Here is a 16,083-nt window from a genome sequence, read left to right on the forward strand (position 1 = left end):
TGCAAAACATGCCGGGGAAGGGAAGGGCGATCAGGACCATCGGAACACAGTGAGAAGCAACTGTTAAAATACTCCTTTTTCTTGTAGGGTTTTGTTTGGTCAGTGTGCCTGTGCTATGTGTACTCCTTTGTGAATGCTTTATTTCAATACAAAGTGAAAAAGACGAGGTTTGGCTACTGGGGCTGGGGGAGGAGGACAGGGGCTGCTGATAAACAAACTTGGTACCGAGCTCCAGTTTAGAAGATGAGAGTAGTTCTCAGAGTGTGTGTTATCAAACTGTATACTTAAATATGGCTAAGGCAGGCCTTTAATATGATGTTTATTTTATCCATAACTAAAAATAAAAGATTAGTTATTTTAAGGCCTGTGTACAAAGACATTATATATGAAAGTGAGGTCAACAGGATGCTGTCTTGTTTAAATCCATGGCAATGGGTTTAAGATGGTGGTTACCTTTTTCTTCATATTTTCTAGCACTGTGGGAATGCTTTAATAAACTTTAATAAAAAATCTTAATAAAACCATGACATAAATCTACTGTAAAACTGGAAAATACAGGTGCAATAGTTTTCACCTATATTGCCAGTTTCCCCTGTCTGAGGAGTCCAGGTGGGCTAGCCTGGGCAGCACAAGTTCAGTTAAAAAAAAAACAAAACAAAAACCAAAAACTTAAGTGACGAAAATATTTTTATTTTTAAAAACGAACCATTCAAGCCTTTAAACTGTGCTAATACTCGTCAGGAACTGACAGATAAGTTACAACAGGGCTCTGGGAAGCTTTATCACCAGGAACATGGTTAAGCTTCACAAATATAAATACATTTTCGTATCAGTTCTCTCTACTGTGCTCAGAGAAGGGACTCAACATGCAGCCAGGCTGGCCACAAGCACCAAGAGATCTTCCTGCCTCTCATACCTCCTGGGCAGTGGTTACTGTTGACCAGGAGTTCACTACCACACTAGCTCTTAAACTGCTTTTAAAATGGATCACCAGCAAACTACCTATATTTGTTTACTAAATGTGAAACCTTTGACATTGCTCTCTTTGTGCATGGGTCTCTCCACTGTATGTTTGCAGGCAGGGTCTCTCACTTGAACCTAGAGAACTGGCCCACTCAGCTAGTCTAGCTGGCCAGCTTGACTGGGGAGCCCGTCACTGCCTCCTTTTGCTGGGATTCCAGGCAGGCCACCATGTCCACGTGGCATTCGCATGGTGCTGGCATCCGAACTCTAATCCTCACCTTCTGTGGCAACTGTTTTCCCACTAAGCCATCTCCTCAGCCTCTGACACTGCTATCTTACCATAAGATTCGTAACATTTCTCTAAGAGAAAGCACTATTACAACTAATTAGTAATGGGCGCTCAAGGTCAGCAAAGGTGCTTACTCCATTTTGGAAAGATTGTTATATTATGTACAAAATGCTAACTAATCTGCTCTAAACCACCTTCAATAACAACAAAGAATCTTGGGAACTATGCTTCCACAACCTTCTTGAGGGATATTTAGAAATACTACATTCAGGGCTGGAGAGATGGCTCAGTAGTTAAGAGCACTGGATGCTCTTTCAGAGGACCCAGGTTTGACTCCTACTACCCCACATGGTGTCTAACAACTGTCCATAACTCCAATTCCAAGGGATCTGATGCCCTCTTCTGACCTCCACAGGCACTGCACAGCACAGGTGCACTTACATACATGCAGGCAATATATTCATACACATAAAATAAATAAAATATTAAAAAAAGAAATATTACATTCACTTTGATATACCATATAGTGTCTAGTAATTTATCGAAAGGAAATATGGCACTACACCAAGATATAGTTGATGGATATAGACTGAAGATTTGTTTATAATACTAGGAAACTAAACAACCTAAATAACAACACCTACCTGATTCTTTTTAAAAATTTTTATTTCTGTATGAGCGTTTTGTTTGCATGTATGTAAGTGCACCCATGTTGTGCAATGCCTGCAGATGCCAGTTCCCCTGGAACTGGAGTTTCTGAAAGTTGTTAGCTGCCATGTGGGTTCTAGGAACTGAACCCGGGTCTTCTGCAAGAACAGCCAGTGCTCTTAACCACTGAACCATCTCTCCAGCCCCCGCCTAGCTGATAATGCAGGAGAGAGCTGAGCATGGTGTTGCATGCCTGTTGTCACTTGGGAGGAGGAAGTAGGAGGGTTAGGAATTCAAGGTCATCCTCCCTTGCATAGCTGAAGGCCAGCCTGGGCTACATGAGATCCTGTCTCAAAAGCAACAATAACAACAACCCTCAAAAAAAGCAACAATAACAAAACACAAAACCCCTAAACTCAGGCACACATGAGCAGGGCCAGGGCTGCGGCTGAATGGTAGCATATCTGATTAGCATGCACAAGGCCCTGGCTTCATCCCCAGCACAGCAAACACAAGACAGTATCAGAGATGTGAACAAATTGTGACATATGCACAAAATATAAAAGTATATAAATCTTAAGAACGATCGGTGATAGATGTGGTAGTTCACATCTATAATGCTAGGACTTGGGAGGCAGAAGCTGGAGGGTCTCTGAGTTGCAGGCATCTGTCTCAAAAACAAAACAAAACAACCCCAACCCAAACATCCCCCCTCCCAAACCAAACCAGACAAAAAGATTACAAGTAGCTAGAGTTTACTCGCTTCTGCTGTGGGTATAACTCATATTAGGGCAGGGTACTTACTCAGGAAACCTGGGTATAGCTCATACTAAGGGCAGGGTACTTACTCAGAAGACCCGAGGCCAGAGTTTCATTCCACACAGTGCAAAAGTAAGTGACTAAATTATGTAAATGAATGAATGAATAAATAAAGTTACTAAGTTCTAAGCACTTGGCATTCCTTCTAATCCTGCTGTATTATGTCACTGTTATTTTCATTTTATAGGTGAATAAATTAAGGCTTATCAATGGTAAGTGGCAGCAACAGACTCAGCATAGGAAGGTCTAAAATAGGGCACATGACAGTGTCAGTGACAGAATCAATGCCCACTTCTATTGCTGATTTATAATACAAATGATTTTCCGTGGGAAATAAAATGGTGTTTATTTAACATGTGAGTAGCAAACAGCATTAATCTTGTCCACAATCAGAAACGTTAAAAAGACAGACAACTTTAGGAGTGTACTGCTTGAGAGACAAAGCAAGAAATTTAGCCAGTTTACCACAAAACACTGGCTGGCACAGAAAGCAAGCTAATAACATCAAAACCTGGACAAGAGCCAGAGGCTTTGGGGCATGTCTATAACCCTAGTGCTTTGAGGCAGAGGCAGAAGGATCCCAAGGTTTAGTCCATCAAGATCACATAAAATCCTGTCTCAAAAATAAATAAATAAATAAATAAATACCCCTCCTTGAGGGATTTACACTCATCAAACACTTGACTAATGTTTATCTAGGCCTTTTTCAGTCTGTCAGAGTCCTAAAAGCATGCCAATACCCTTTATAGGCAGCCTAATTCAATCAGTTTAATATTAGAGAAAGATAATACAACCCCTCTTTTCTACAGTTAAGCAATATGGAATCTGGAGAAATTAAATCACTTATTACTTTTATGTTACTTATGTACAAGAGCTGCAGGTTTTTGTTGTTGTTGCTGCTGTTGTTGCTCGAGGGGTAAAAGCCTGACAACTTGAGTTTGATCCCTGAGATTCAAGGTATAAGGAAAAGCCGATTCCTGAAAGAAAGCTGTCTTTGGACTGCACAGTGTGGCAGTGCTTGGACACACACATACACACACGTGCCACAAAAAAGCAATGAATTAAAAAACAACCAACCTTTGGGGCTGAAGATGTAGTCCATAGAGCAGCTTTCACGAGGTCCTGGGTCTGACCCTCAGCACCACAAAACAAACAACAAAACCCCCTATTTTGGTTTTCACACAGCTTTTCCATTTTCTGAGAAGGGAGCACCCCAGGCAGCTCCTCAGCACAGAATGGGCTTTCGCCTCAGCACACAGTGCCTGCACCTGGCTGCCCAGCAGTCTCTTCACTTCACAGAAACAGAAACCAAGTGCTAGAGACGGGATTCACATGCCAAGGGCAAGAAGTCTTCATGTAGGGCTTAAACCTCCCATTGCCGCTGTAACTGGACGCCTTTATGAAGAAAGTGATAGCCAGTGTTTTTAACTACCTGAGCTTTGTAGACTGCCTTTTATCTGATTGGAAATAAAAATTACTACTTCTTATTTTGCCACCACAAAGTTTCTTAGGGCTAAAAGACAGCTCAGTCAGGAAAGTGCTTGGAGGACCTGAGGCCATCCCAAGAATTCATGGCAAAACAAGCTGGGTGAGGTGGCACCTTGTAATCCAAGTTCTGGCGAGGCAGAGACTGGTGGATCCTGGGCCTCCGTAGCCAGCCAGCCTCATCCTTGGTGAGCTCCAGGCTAGTGAGAGACCCTGTCTCAAAAACAAAAACAAGCAAGCAACACCCCACCGCCCGAAACCCCACCAAATTCAGTGAATGGCACCTGAAGAAGGGCAGCTGGGGTTGGCCTCTGGTTTACACACACACACACACACACACACACACACACACACACACACACACACCTCAGAACTAGGCATGGTGGGCCACACCCACATTCCAAGTACTAATGAGGCTCAGACAAAAGGATTATCACAAGTTAAGGCCAACCTGGGCTATATAGTGAATTCCAGGCTAACATGGGCTGCAGCTGGGGTGTAGCTCAGTTGGTAGAGTTTGCCTAGAATGCAAGAAGCCCTGAACACTGATTCCTACACTATAGAAACTAGATGTGGTACACACCTGTCATCCTAGCATTCGGAAGTCAGAGGATTAGATGTTTAAGGTGATCCTCAGATACACAGAGGGTTTGAGAGTAGCCTCAGATATGTCAGATTATGTTTAAAAAAAAAGTTTCTCAGAGCCAGTCACATGCCAAGGGCAAGAAGTCTTCATGTAGGGCTTAAACCTCCCATTGCAGCTGTACTTGATAGGCTGAGGTAGGAGTATCAAGAGTTTGAGGAGAGGTATGCAAACCCACCAAAAATCAAATCTATCTGTTTAAATCTATAAAAAAAATTAAATTACATTGTGATTGTGTGTGTGTGTGTGTGTGTGTGTGTGTGTGTGTGTGTGTGTGTGTGTGTGTGTGTGTGTGTGTGTGTGTGTGTGTGTGTGTGCGCGTGTGTACGTGCGCATCAGGACAACTTGGGGGAGTAATGTCGGTTCAGGGGATTGAACTCAGGCTTGACAGCAAGTGCCTTTACCTCCTGAGCCATCTCACTGGTCCTAACCCTATTTATTAAGTATTAATCATATTGCTTTCTTTTTTTTTTTTTGTCCTTTACACTGAGAGGGTGGTAGCAGCTGAAAGTGAACACATCACAATCCCACATAAAACCTGTAGTAAATATAATGCTTTCTGAGTAATTCAATCTAGAAATTAAATACGCATAACTGGGTTACCATAATTCAACCATCACACCAATGCAGAATGTATTTTTAAGCTTAACTGCCACCCCAGAAAAATATTCCAAACAAAAAAACGAGGTCATATGAGGAAGTCAATTCATAGGAAGTAAAATGCAATATTCTCTGTGAGTCTTACAAAACTTGTCCCTTCTTCTTGCTTCACGATAGAAATAAAGGGTTTTTTTGTTTGTTTGTTTGTTTTGTTTTGTTTTTAACAGGACAAACATCAATGTAGCTAGCTATCTGACTTCTGGTCAAAGTTTTGAAGGAGGCAACTGTGCAATGACTTTAGTGCTGCCATTGTTCAAAACAGAATCAAAACAAGGTAGTGTAAATGTTCTGTGAACATTGCTTGCAGTGTAAACAACCAGGGGCCCCCAAAAATGAAAGGGGAGTTGTGTTTTCTTTTTTCTTTTTGGTCTTTTTGAGACAAGGTCTCCCCTGTAGCCCCAGCTGTCCTGGAACTCACTAATGTAGACCAGGCTGGCCTTGAACTCACAGAGATCCACCTGCCTCTGCCTCCCAAGTGCTGGGATTAAAGGTGTGTGCCACCACGCCTGGCTTAAGTTGTATTTTTTTGAAAATGAGTGAAAAGGGAAGATTTTTCTCTTCCTTATTGTTTAAAATTGCTACAAAAATTTGCCTAGTAGGTGACTGTTGGTGAAGCTGGTTACTGTGTTGTGAATTTACACACACCTGCCCACAGAGGAGAACCTCTGGGTCCCATCTCAACAGATTTCTTAAAATCCTTCCAAAAACCTAGCCTTAGTAACTTGAAATTTCAAAATCCCTTTGAGACTCTCAAATCAGATTGTCGAATACAGTCTATATCTGCTTCTTTCTTAGGTACCATGTGCCAGTATTTCAAGATGTTTATCACTCAAGTTGTTATTCATTTTATTACAGATTTTATTACAGCTGAATTTCTGTGCCTGAACAGAACAAACTTTTTGTTCATCTTGGTCTCCCCATATCACATAGCTGGTATTCTGTCTGCTTGAAAGAAACACTGTTGTCATAGATTGCTATTTTTCTATAGGCTATATTAAAGAAAAATGGCAAGGCTAGGGACTTTAAGCTTTTATTCTAGTGTTGGTGCATTATATCCGAGAACTTAACGTACAGCAGGACTGTGTCTCTGGGGTGTTGCTCAGGGGCTGTATGTGGGGGAGGAACAGCATGCAGGAGGCCCTGGGCAGATTCCTAGCACAGACAGACAGGGACAAAGGCAACCCAAGCCCAGAGTGGTGGCACATGCCTGTACAGAGGCTGAGGCAGGAGGAGCAGTGAGTTCCAGGCTAGCCTAGGCTACATAGTGAGACCCTGCCTCAAGAAAACAAAATAAAATCATTAAAGCACAGAAAGATGGAACAGAACTAATTTCATTTATAGATTCTGATGTCTTAAATACAGTAGTAACAAACTAAATTCAATAATAGCCAACACAACTCAATCAATATATTCTAGGAATCAAATGTGATCAGAGAGGCGTGACAAGATCACAGGTGACCTTATTTTCTTTTGTTATTTTCTGTAATCAATATGTCACTACTAATATTACCTAAAAGAGGCAACTACCTAAGTTTCAGGAAGCCAGAATCAGTCTACGCTGCTACATATAGCTAGTTCTTAACAGGAAACTATGACGATAATTATCAGCTGGGCTGTGTGAGGGTAAATCAGGATACACAGGATGTGCTTGGGCATAAGTAGATACCTTCAACCCAAAGAGAAATCAGCTTCTACTTGCTAGGGGTTCCTAATTCTAGTACCTGTGTGGTCTCCCTTCCAGGTCTCTCCACATCTTCTTTTTCAAAAGTCCAGTCTCAGCCTCCCAAGTCCTGGGATGCTGGACTAGTCCTTTTTTCTTCCAGTAACCAACATCACTGAGTTTCTATTTTGCAGCATTTAGCATGTGGTAATGCCTAGGAGTTCTCAACTTGTTCCATCTCCTTCCATCAGAATCCACTGAGTGACTCATCTGTTCTCTTAGAATTCTAACAGTTTGACAGAGAAACCAACATAGAGGAGTGAAGTGATCTTTGTTCATGGGAAAGTTGCATAAGAATACGGTGATTTTTTTGAAGAAGGCACTCTTTGTTTCTTGAACTCAGGAGAGCTCAAGTGTTCCTCCCATCTCAGCCTCCCACGCAGCTCAAACTACAGGTGTACGCACCATACCTGGTTTACATAATGGAACTGGTAGTTAATTGTGTCCCAACCTAAATCCCAAAAGGGAGGGCATGAAGAGCAATGTAAATGAAGGGCTGTGCTGTGATCAGGCTTAGGAACAGACCACACCACCGACTTCCACCTACTTATAAGAAGGAACTTGCCAAACAAATGAAGAAACCTCTCCTGGGCAACTGCTAAGCAATTCTGTATCTTCCTTATTCTAGGAGATAAACAGAGAGGGGACAAAAGACAAACCTGCTGTAACTGGATGTTGTCACTCCTGCTTTAAATCCTGCAGACCAATGGTGTAAGTTAACTCTGAAGTGACATAGAGCACATATCTCCCACACAACAAACACATACAGGAAGAATTTTAAAAAGAGTACATCGGACTAGGGCTGGAGAGGTGGCTCTGTGTACAATGCCTCCCATGCACGCTTCGTGCTTCGGCCACTGGGTTCAATCTCCAGCACTGCACAGAAAAGGCTCTGTTAGCATGAGAAAGGGAATTTTTGAAAAGTGGCACTGTGCCATGAAAGGAAAGCCTGCCACCTGCTGACAGAAGAGCTGAACTGTGTCCTTGACTGTGGGGTTTTTGTCTCCTTTTGCTTTGTGTAAGTGACTGATATTTTTAAGGGGCGGGAGAAAAGTCTGTCAGGTAAGGCTTTTCACATTATATTTCAGATGGTTAGAATTAAGATATATAAATGAAAAAGAATAAGGATCCAGGTGGGCCCATAATCCTAAAACATGATAGCTGGGTTGGAGGGAGGGAGGGAAGGGGGGAGAGACAGAGAGCGAGATCATGAAGAAAGGAAGTCTTCTCATACACTCATACATGCCTGGCTGTCTGACATCCATGAACTTCAACACAGTGGACAGGATCCCTGCTGAAGAACTGGCCTCATTTTTCTGAGAAGCATCACAAACAAGACTTTTTAAATGGCTAAGAAATCAGGGTTCAACTTCCTTATCACAAATGTACAAGTAAGGATCCCTTTGTTGAATGATTTTAGATAGTGTTCTGCTTTAAAAAAAATTCTTTTATTTTATGTGTACTGTCTGCCTGTATGTAAGTGCACCCATGTCATGCAATACCCACAGATGTCAGAAGAGGGTGTCAGATCCCCCTGGAACTGCAGTCACGATGGTTGTCAGCTACCATGTGAGTGTTCAGAATTGAACCCGGGTCCTCTGCAAGAGCAGCCAGTCCTCTTAACTGCTGAGCCATCTCTGCTGTCCCCGGTACTGTTTTGCTTTTATTGCTTTGTTTTGAGACAAAAAGTTTACACAGTAGCTCTGGCTAGCCTGGAACTCACTCTGTAGCCCAGGGTGGCTTAGAATTTGTGGCAATCCATTCCTGTTTCAGTCTCCCAAGTATTAGGATTATAAGTATGACCCCACCATGCCTTGCCTTGATAAAAAACTTTTCTTGACCAGCATTCCTTCCTTTATCCAAAAGCCTGTACAATGCACCTAATAAATTTTCCTTTCAAGAACAGACTTCTTTGGATAAGAAGTATACCAGCACATACAGTGCACCTAATAAGTTTCTTTTTCAAGGACAGACTTCTTGCAGAAGACCTAGGTTCAAGAAGACCAGCACTACATGGAAGCTAACAACTGTCCGTAACTCCAATTCCAGGGGGATCTGACAGCCTCTTCTGTCCTCTGAGGGCACTGCACAACACAGGTGCACTTATCTACATGCAGGCAATATACATATAAAATAAAATAATAATAATAAATAAAATATAAAACAAAAACAAAAACAAAAAGAGCCCTTGGAATAACGGACCCAGTCTCTACTGAGGCCCTGTGACACAAGCCAAGGTCTATGTCCTGGAAGAGGCCTCCTCAGGCTCTGTGGGTCCTCAAGCTGCACAGTACCAGCCCTTGGGAGGCCAAGACAGGAGGATCATCAATTTGAAGCCATATGGCTCCACTGCAAGACCCTATCTCAAAATAAAATAATAAATAGCTAAATAAGAAAAAAAGATTAAAATGGGATAATTTGGGGGTAGGTGTTCAGTGGTCCAGTACTTGCTCAGCATGGGGCCAGGCCCTGAGTTTGAGTCCCAGAACGGCCAAAAACTAAAAGAAAAGGTTCTTTTATGCTTAAATTGTTTTTAAAGCAAGAGAAAATAAATAAGGCTTTAGCACAAAATCACATAGGGGACATTTCAACCACTATGAAAACTAAGGCTAAGCCAAAGCCTTTGTGAAATGATACAGACCTGATGCTGAACCTCTGTAGTCCGTCTCTTTGCTGTTGCTTTGTTTTTGAGACGGATTTCACTTTGCTGGAGCAGTCTTGAACCCCTGATCCTGCTGCCTCTATCCTCCAGGGTGAGGATTACAGACAGGTGTGTGCCATACTGCTGATTTAAGTGGTGACAGAGATTAAACCCAGGGCTTCCTGCAGTTAGGTGAACACTCTCCAACTTAGGTACATGTGGCCCCAGACCTCAAGCTTATTTTAATTTCTGCCCCCCATCTAGATTTTAGTAATACCAATTCAGTGTGTGTTCAGCTAAACTGCTAGTTTAATCATACTAAAATTCATCCTTGAGTTTTAGCACTTAAAAAAAAAAATCACACAGACTCTTCACCAAATTAATCACAGGTATACCGATGATAATGATGATCTAGAAATGTGATTCCAAAAATTCTTTAAAATCTTGTTACTTTAAAACACTTGATTTATAGTTTTGTAAGCATCAATAATGTCACCATCACTATGCTCCGTCCTGGATTGGATGTTACTTGCAGATCTCTTTGTAGCACTATACCGGATCATATAATGTGAATTTCATAATAAATGTTTCCAAAGGGAACAAACAAACAAACAAACAAACAAACAAAACTTGATTTTAAAAGGGAGGTGGGGGTAGGCTGGGAATGTACTCTACTGGCAAAACACTTGCCTAGCACATAAAGGGCCCTGAGTTTGGTCCTCAGCATGGTAATGAAACAAAACAAGGCGAGGAACAGTGGTGCACACCTGTTCTGTGACGGCAGCTTGGGGTCCAAGGTGGGGGTGACACAGAGGCACGTCTGCTAAAATCTCCAGGGAGTACAATGGAGAAGCTAGGTAAGAGCTACCAGAAGAGGTGGGCCATGGCCGGAAATCCCAGTCCAATAGCAAAGTAAGCTAGGTAACTTTAAGATAAAGAATGGGAGCCCAGTGTGGTGGTGCATGCCTTTAATCCCAACACTTGGGAGGCAGAGGCAGGAGGATCTCTGTGAGTTCAAGGCCAGCCTGGTCTACATTGTGAGTTCCAGGACAGCTGGGGCTACATTGTGAGTTCCAGGACAGCTGCGGCTACAGGGAGACCCTGTCTTGAAAAGACAAAAAAAAGGATGGGAAATACAGAGTTGGTCCTGAAGAAGTGGAGAGACTGGGGAGTTCTGCTTCCCGTGAGGAAGGGTGACGGGAACCACCTTACCCAGAGCCCCATAAAATCAGCACTGCACACTAAGCAGCAGGCATGTAAAGAGACAAAGAGAGGGATGTAGGGAAGGAAAAGTACACAAGGCGGGCGGCAGCAGACACATCCGGTAATTCTCTTTCAGCAACTGACCAGAGCAACTGCAGGTTGAAAAGATCTTTGAAAAGATCGTCAATGTTAAATTCATTTTTTGAATGGATTATAAAGTATTATTTTTTAAAAATTATGAATTTATTTCTGTTTTATAGGCATGAGTGTATTGTCTGTATGTGTGTAAGTGCATCCATGTGGTGCAATACCCTTGGAGGCCAGAAGAGGGCATCAGATCCCTTGGAACTAGAGTTACAGATGGTTGTTAGCTGCCACGTGGGTATTGGGAACTGAACCCAGCTCCTCTGTAAGCACAGCCAGTACTCTTAACCAATGAGCCATTTCTACAGCCTCAAAATAAAATATTCTTAAACATAAACAGAAAAAGAAAAAAAAAAAAAATCCTCTCCTGAGTAGCCCCAGCCCCTCTGTGAACCACACACACAGGAAATTCTGAGCAAGTGTCATGGAATTATGACCTGAGACTGGCCGGCAGAGCACCTCCACACTGCAGCTTAGAAACAGAGTGCTCCAGGTAGAGTGCTCACACAGAGGAACAAACACAGTATGTATGACCTGACTCATGAAGGACGCCCCCACTGACAGGGCTAACATGCCCAGTCCCTAACCCAGAGTGTGACCAGTACCTGTGATCTGACATTACAAGACTGCCTAGAGGTGCGCTAGGCATCTGGGAGCCCAGGAAGGAATACCAGTAGTGTTGGAGCTGGAAGCAGAGAGTGGGGTGGGGGGGAGGACAGCATGCAGACTCTACTCATACCTACTCTCTCCCCTTCACAAGTATTCCTCCTTCATTTAATAAGCAATGTCGAGTCAGCAGGTCACCTCTCTTCTCACTCTATTCTTCCCCCCCACTTTCTTTTTCTCCTATTCTTTCATTAAAAATGTTTCTTTTGACAGGCTTTCCCAAAGAACACAGGTAGCCTGGTATGTGAGGTCTTCCCATTGTACTCATTACTTTTTGCTGCTGTGATAAAACACCATGACCAATGCAACCTACAGTTTGCTTTGTTTTGGTTTATAGTTCTAGAGGGAGAGTGGTCAAAGCGGAGGAGGTGTGCCAGGAGGTGGCCAGAGCAGGAAACTGAGAGCAACTGGAAGTCAGGCTGTGAACTCTCAAAGCCTGCTCCCAATGACTTACTTCCTTCAGGAAAGCCACACCTCTTTTTTTTTTTTAAACTTTGAGAATTTCATACATGCATATAAGGTGTTTTGATCAAATCCATGCCCACTCCCTCCCCTCCAGCACTTCCCATATCTCCCCATCATTTTTTTCTGACAACTTCCTCCCTCCCTCCCTCCCTCCCTCCCTTCCTTTCCTTCTTCCTTCTTTCCTTCCTTCCTTCCCTCCCTCCCTCTCTAATTAATTAATTAATTAATTCATTAATTCATTCATTCATTCAATGGGGCTTCCCCTGCCCAAAGAGGTAACCCTAAAATCCTTTAAGGGATTTTGAAGTTTTTGGCCTTTGGAACAGAGTATGTTGCTAAGAGGCCCAAGGACATTTTGACTTTTAGCCAAGAAACTGGCTACTTTTCTTTGGGGTCTTTTTACCCCTACCTAACTGCTTTGCCAATTCCTACCTCCTATTCTTATCACACCATCCTTTGAAGAGGTTATCCAGATTTTGGATAGGGAATCGGGACGCAGACCGCTCTGGCTTCTTCCATGCTGAACAAGGGATGCAGGGTGAGGCAATTGGAGGCAACCGGAGTACCCCTTCAGTGGGTTTATCTAAAAGACTCTCAAATTGCATAACTCTTATCTGTAGGGAGAAAGCAAAGTCCTTGACTGGGAATAGGGGATGTGAAGGAAAAGTAAAGACAAGAGTAATTAGCATTACAAGTTCTAGACAGGGAACCAGAAAAAAGAACAGGGAAAATTTCAAATGCTCATATCAGAGTCCATTGGGATTTCTTAATGAGAATTTCTAAAAGCATCCCTCTATTGGGTTCCTCATTTTTCTTTTGTCTGCCAAGGCTGGATTCAAGAGTGATGGACTCAGGATTGTTTTCAAGTACTTTGATAGCTGTTGGAGGGGCCAGAATCAGTGTCAGTTCCCTCTCAAAGGCTGGACCACATTGGGGAAGAACCCAGGTCCTCTCAGGCAGGTCCCCTGAGTTCTCAGCCCATATGCCAGAGGGAGGCCTGAACATGCACTCTGGCGGTCTGCTCAAGGCCACACCTCTTAAACCTTTGCAAACAGCACCACCAACCAACTGGGGACCAAGTGTCCAAATACTTGAGCCTGTGGGAGACATTCTCATTCAAACTACAACATTCCACTCCCTGATGATCCCCAAAGGCTCATGACCATATCACGATGCAAAATGGATTCAGTCTAACTACAGAAGTCCCCATGGCCTTTCACAGTCTTAACACAGTCCAAAGGCCCAAAGTCTCTTTCAAGACTTAAGACAATCTTCTAACCACTGTGACCCTCTGTAAAATCAAAAGGCAAATTACATACTTCCAATGTACGATGGCAAAGAATACACATTCCTATTCCAAAAGGGAGGAACGGAAGCATAGTCAGGGAATACAGGGACAAAGCAAGACCTAAAACCAGCCGGACAAACACTAAAGTCTGTAGTTCCATACCCGGTGTCTGGGACTTTAGTTCCAAAGGGCTTAGCTGGCTCAACCCCTCCAGCTTTGCTACATGCAACATACATCTCTCTTGGGCTGGGTCTACTCCCTGTGTGCAGCTCTCCTTGGCAGAAGTCTCAGGGCTCTGATGTCTCCAACATCTTAGGGTCTCCACTGCAACCCAGGCTGCACTTTCACAGCTTCATGAAATGGCCTTCCAGGGCTTCCACTCTGGGACTCTCCTGCCACTCCATACCTGCTGCTGTTCTTGTTGGCTGCCCCCTGGTTCTGACATCTCCAGTATCCTGGGGTCTCCACTGCAACCTAGCCTGTACTATCATTAATGGCCTCTCCTGGTCTCTCAGTCAGAACTCCAACCCTGCTCACAGTGCCAAACCTCAATTACTTCTTTCCATGACCTCTTCAATCATGGGTCTCCACTGCAACTGAGGCTGAGGGGGAGATGCCTACACATTGTCAAGTTTGTCTTCCACCTTGACATGCAGCCTTGGTGCCCTCTGGACCCCAGCTTTGTGTACTGACCCTGAGGAAATACTCCCCCAGAAGATTTCACATTGAGTCAGACTGGTCTCTTGTTAATCATAGATGATTTTCTGCCCCAGCTAGCCAGCATCCATTGTCCCAGTAAAGCACAAAGGTTTCACTTCCAGAGATTCTTAATTCAAATATTACCTGGCCAGCGCCAAATCTTTGGTGCTCTCTCAACTTCCTCTGAAGCCCACAAGTCAGTCCTCCACCATCTGTATTTCTCAGTGTTCTTTCTTCTAAGCTCCTACAACAGCTCAGTAAGCTCTGGGCACTCAGTGGGTTTTCCAGCCCAGAGTTCCAGATGCTTTCACAATTCTCCCCAAAGTAACATGGTCAGGCCTGGCATAGCAACACCCCACTTCTGTTACCAATTTCTGGTCTACTTTTCTTCTGTATAATGTACTAAAACACTGACCAAAAGCAAGTTGGGGAGGAAAGTATTTCATTTTACAGCTTATTGCCCATCGTCAATGGAAGCCAAGGCAGAAACACAAGGCAGGAACCTGGAGACAGGAGCTGAAGCTGAGACCACAGAGGAATGCTGCTTGCTGGCTTGCTCCCCATGGCTTGCTCAGGGATAGCATTGCTCAGATTGGATTAGGTCCTCCTGTGTCAATCAACAATCAAGAAAATGCACCACAGACATGCTTACAGGCCAATCTGATGGGGGAATTCATCCACTGAGGTTGCTTCTATCCATGCGACTGTAGTTTCTATCAAATTGACAAAAACACATTTCCATTAAAATGAGTCAGAAGACAAAGGTGTTCCCTTCTGAACTCTTAGCGAATATAGCACCTGAAGTCTCAGCTAGAGCAATAAGATGAGAAGGAAATGAAAGATACAAACAGAAAAGGGAGAAGTCAGTGTCCTGATCTGCAGATGACATGATTCTATACACAGAATACCAGAGTCCATCAGAGAACTCTTAGAATGGGATATTTCCTCTAATTTCTTTCTCTTGGAGTGCATTGTTGGCATATCTGAAGAATTTTTAAAAATTGATTTTGTATCCTGAAACTGAATTGTATTTATTAGATCCATCGGGGAAATGCAAATTAAAAGTAGTTTGAGACACCACCTCACCCCAGTCAAAATGGCCATCTATCATCAAGTCTCACCACAAATGTTGGAGAGGATGTGGAGAAAAAGGATCCCTTATTCATGGCTGCAAATTAAGACTGCCATTATGGAAATCAGTTTGGAGGTTCCTCAAAAGATTAAAAACAGAATCATCACAGGATCCAGCTATTTAGCTCTTGAATTTACCAGGAGAAGTCCACAGCCCACCATGGAGACAGTTGCACCCATGTTTACTGCTGCTTTACGTGCTATAGCAAGGAAATGGAGCCAACCAGTTGTCCATCAAGATGAAAAAACAACTGAAATCTGGTGCATGTATAAAATGGAATATTATTCAACTCTAAGGAAAAATGAAATCACAAAACTGCGGAAAATGAATGAACTTTGAAAGTGTAATTTAAGAGAGGTCACCCAATCCTAGAAAGAAAACAGAACAAAAAACAAAAACCACATATTCTCCCTCATATGTGGACCCCAGCCTGTATATACAAGTATATATGTATACAAATATATGTGGGTATCACATACCATTGAGAAAGGAGAACAAGGAAAGGCAGTTTTAAAACGGCATATTAGTCTACACATATAGTCTGCTTCAAGTAAGTCCTTTTTTGTGAATGCTCTTCCAAAGTACAACCAACCAACCCTCCTTCCCTCCCTCCCTCCC

At 43.0% G+C, this 16,083-nt stretch overlaps 1 protein-coding gene across 3 annotated transcripts in view; it reads right to left on the bottom strand.

Annotated features, from left to right (window-relative positions):
• Nt5c3a (5'-nucleotidase, cytosolic IIIA) overlaps window positions 1-16,083 on the bottom strand; it is a 59,814-nt gene that overhangs the window by 27,525 nt on the left and 16,206 nt on the right. The window lies entirely within an intron of this gene.

The sequence above is a fragment of the Nannospalax galili genome, unplaced genomic scaffold (genome assembly GCF_000622305.1).
Source record: "Nannospalax galili isolate Female #2095 unplaced genomic scaffold, S.galili_v1.0 scaffold132, whole genome shotgun sequence".
Taxonomy (NCBI): Eukaryota; Metazoa; Chordata; class Mammalia; order Rodentia; family Spalacidae; genus Nannospalax; species Nannospalax galili.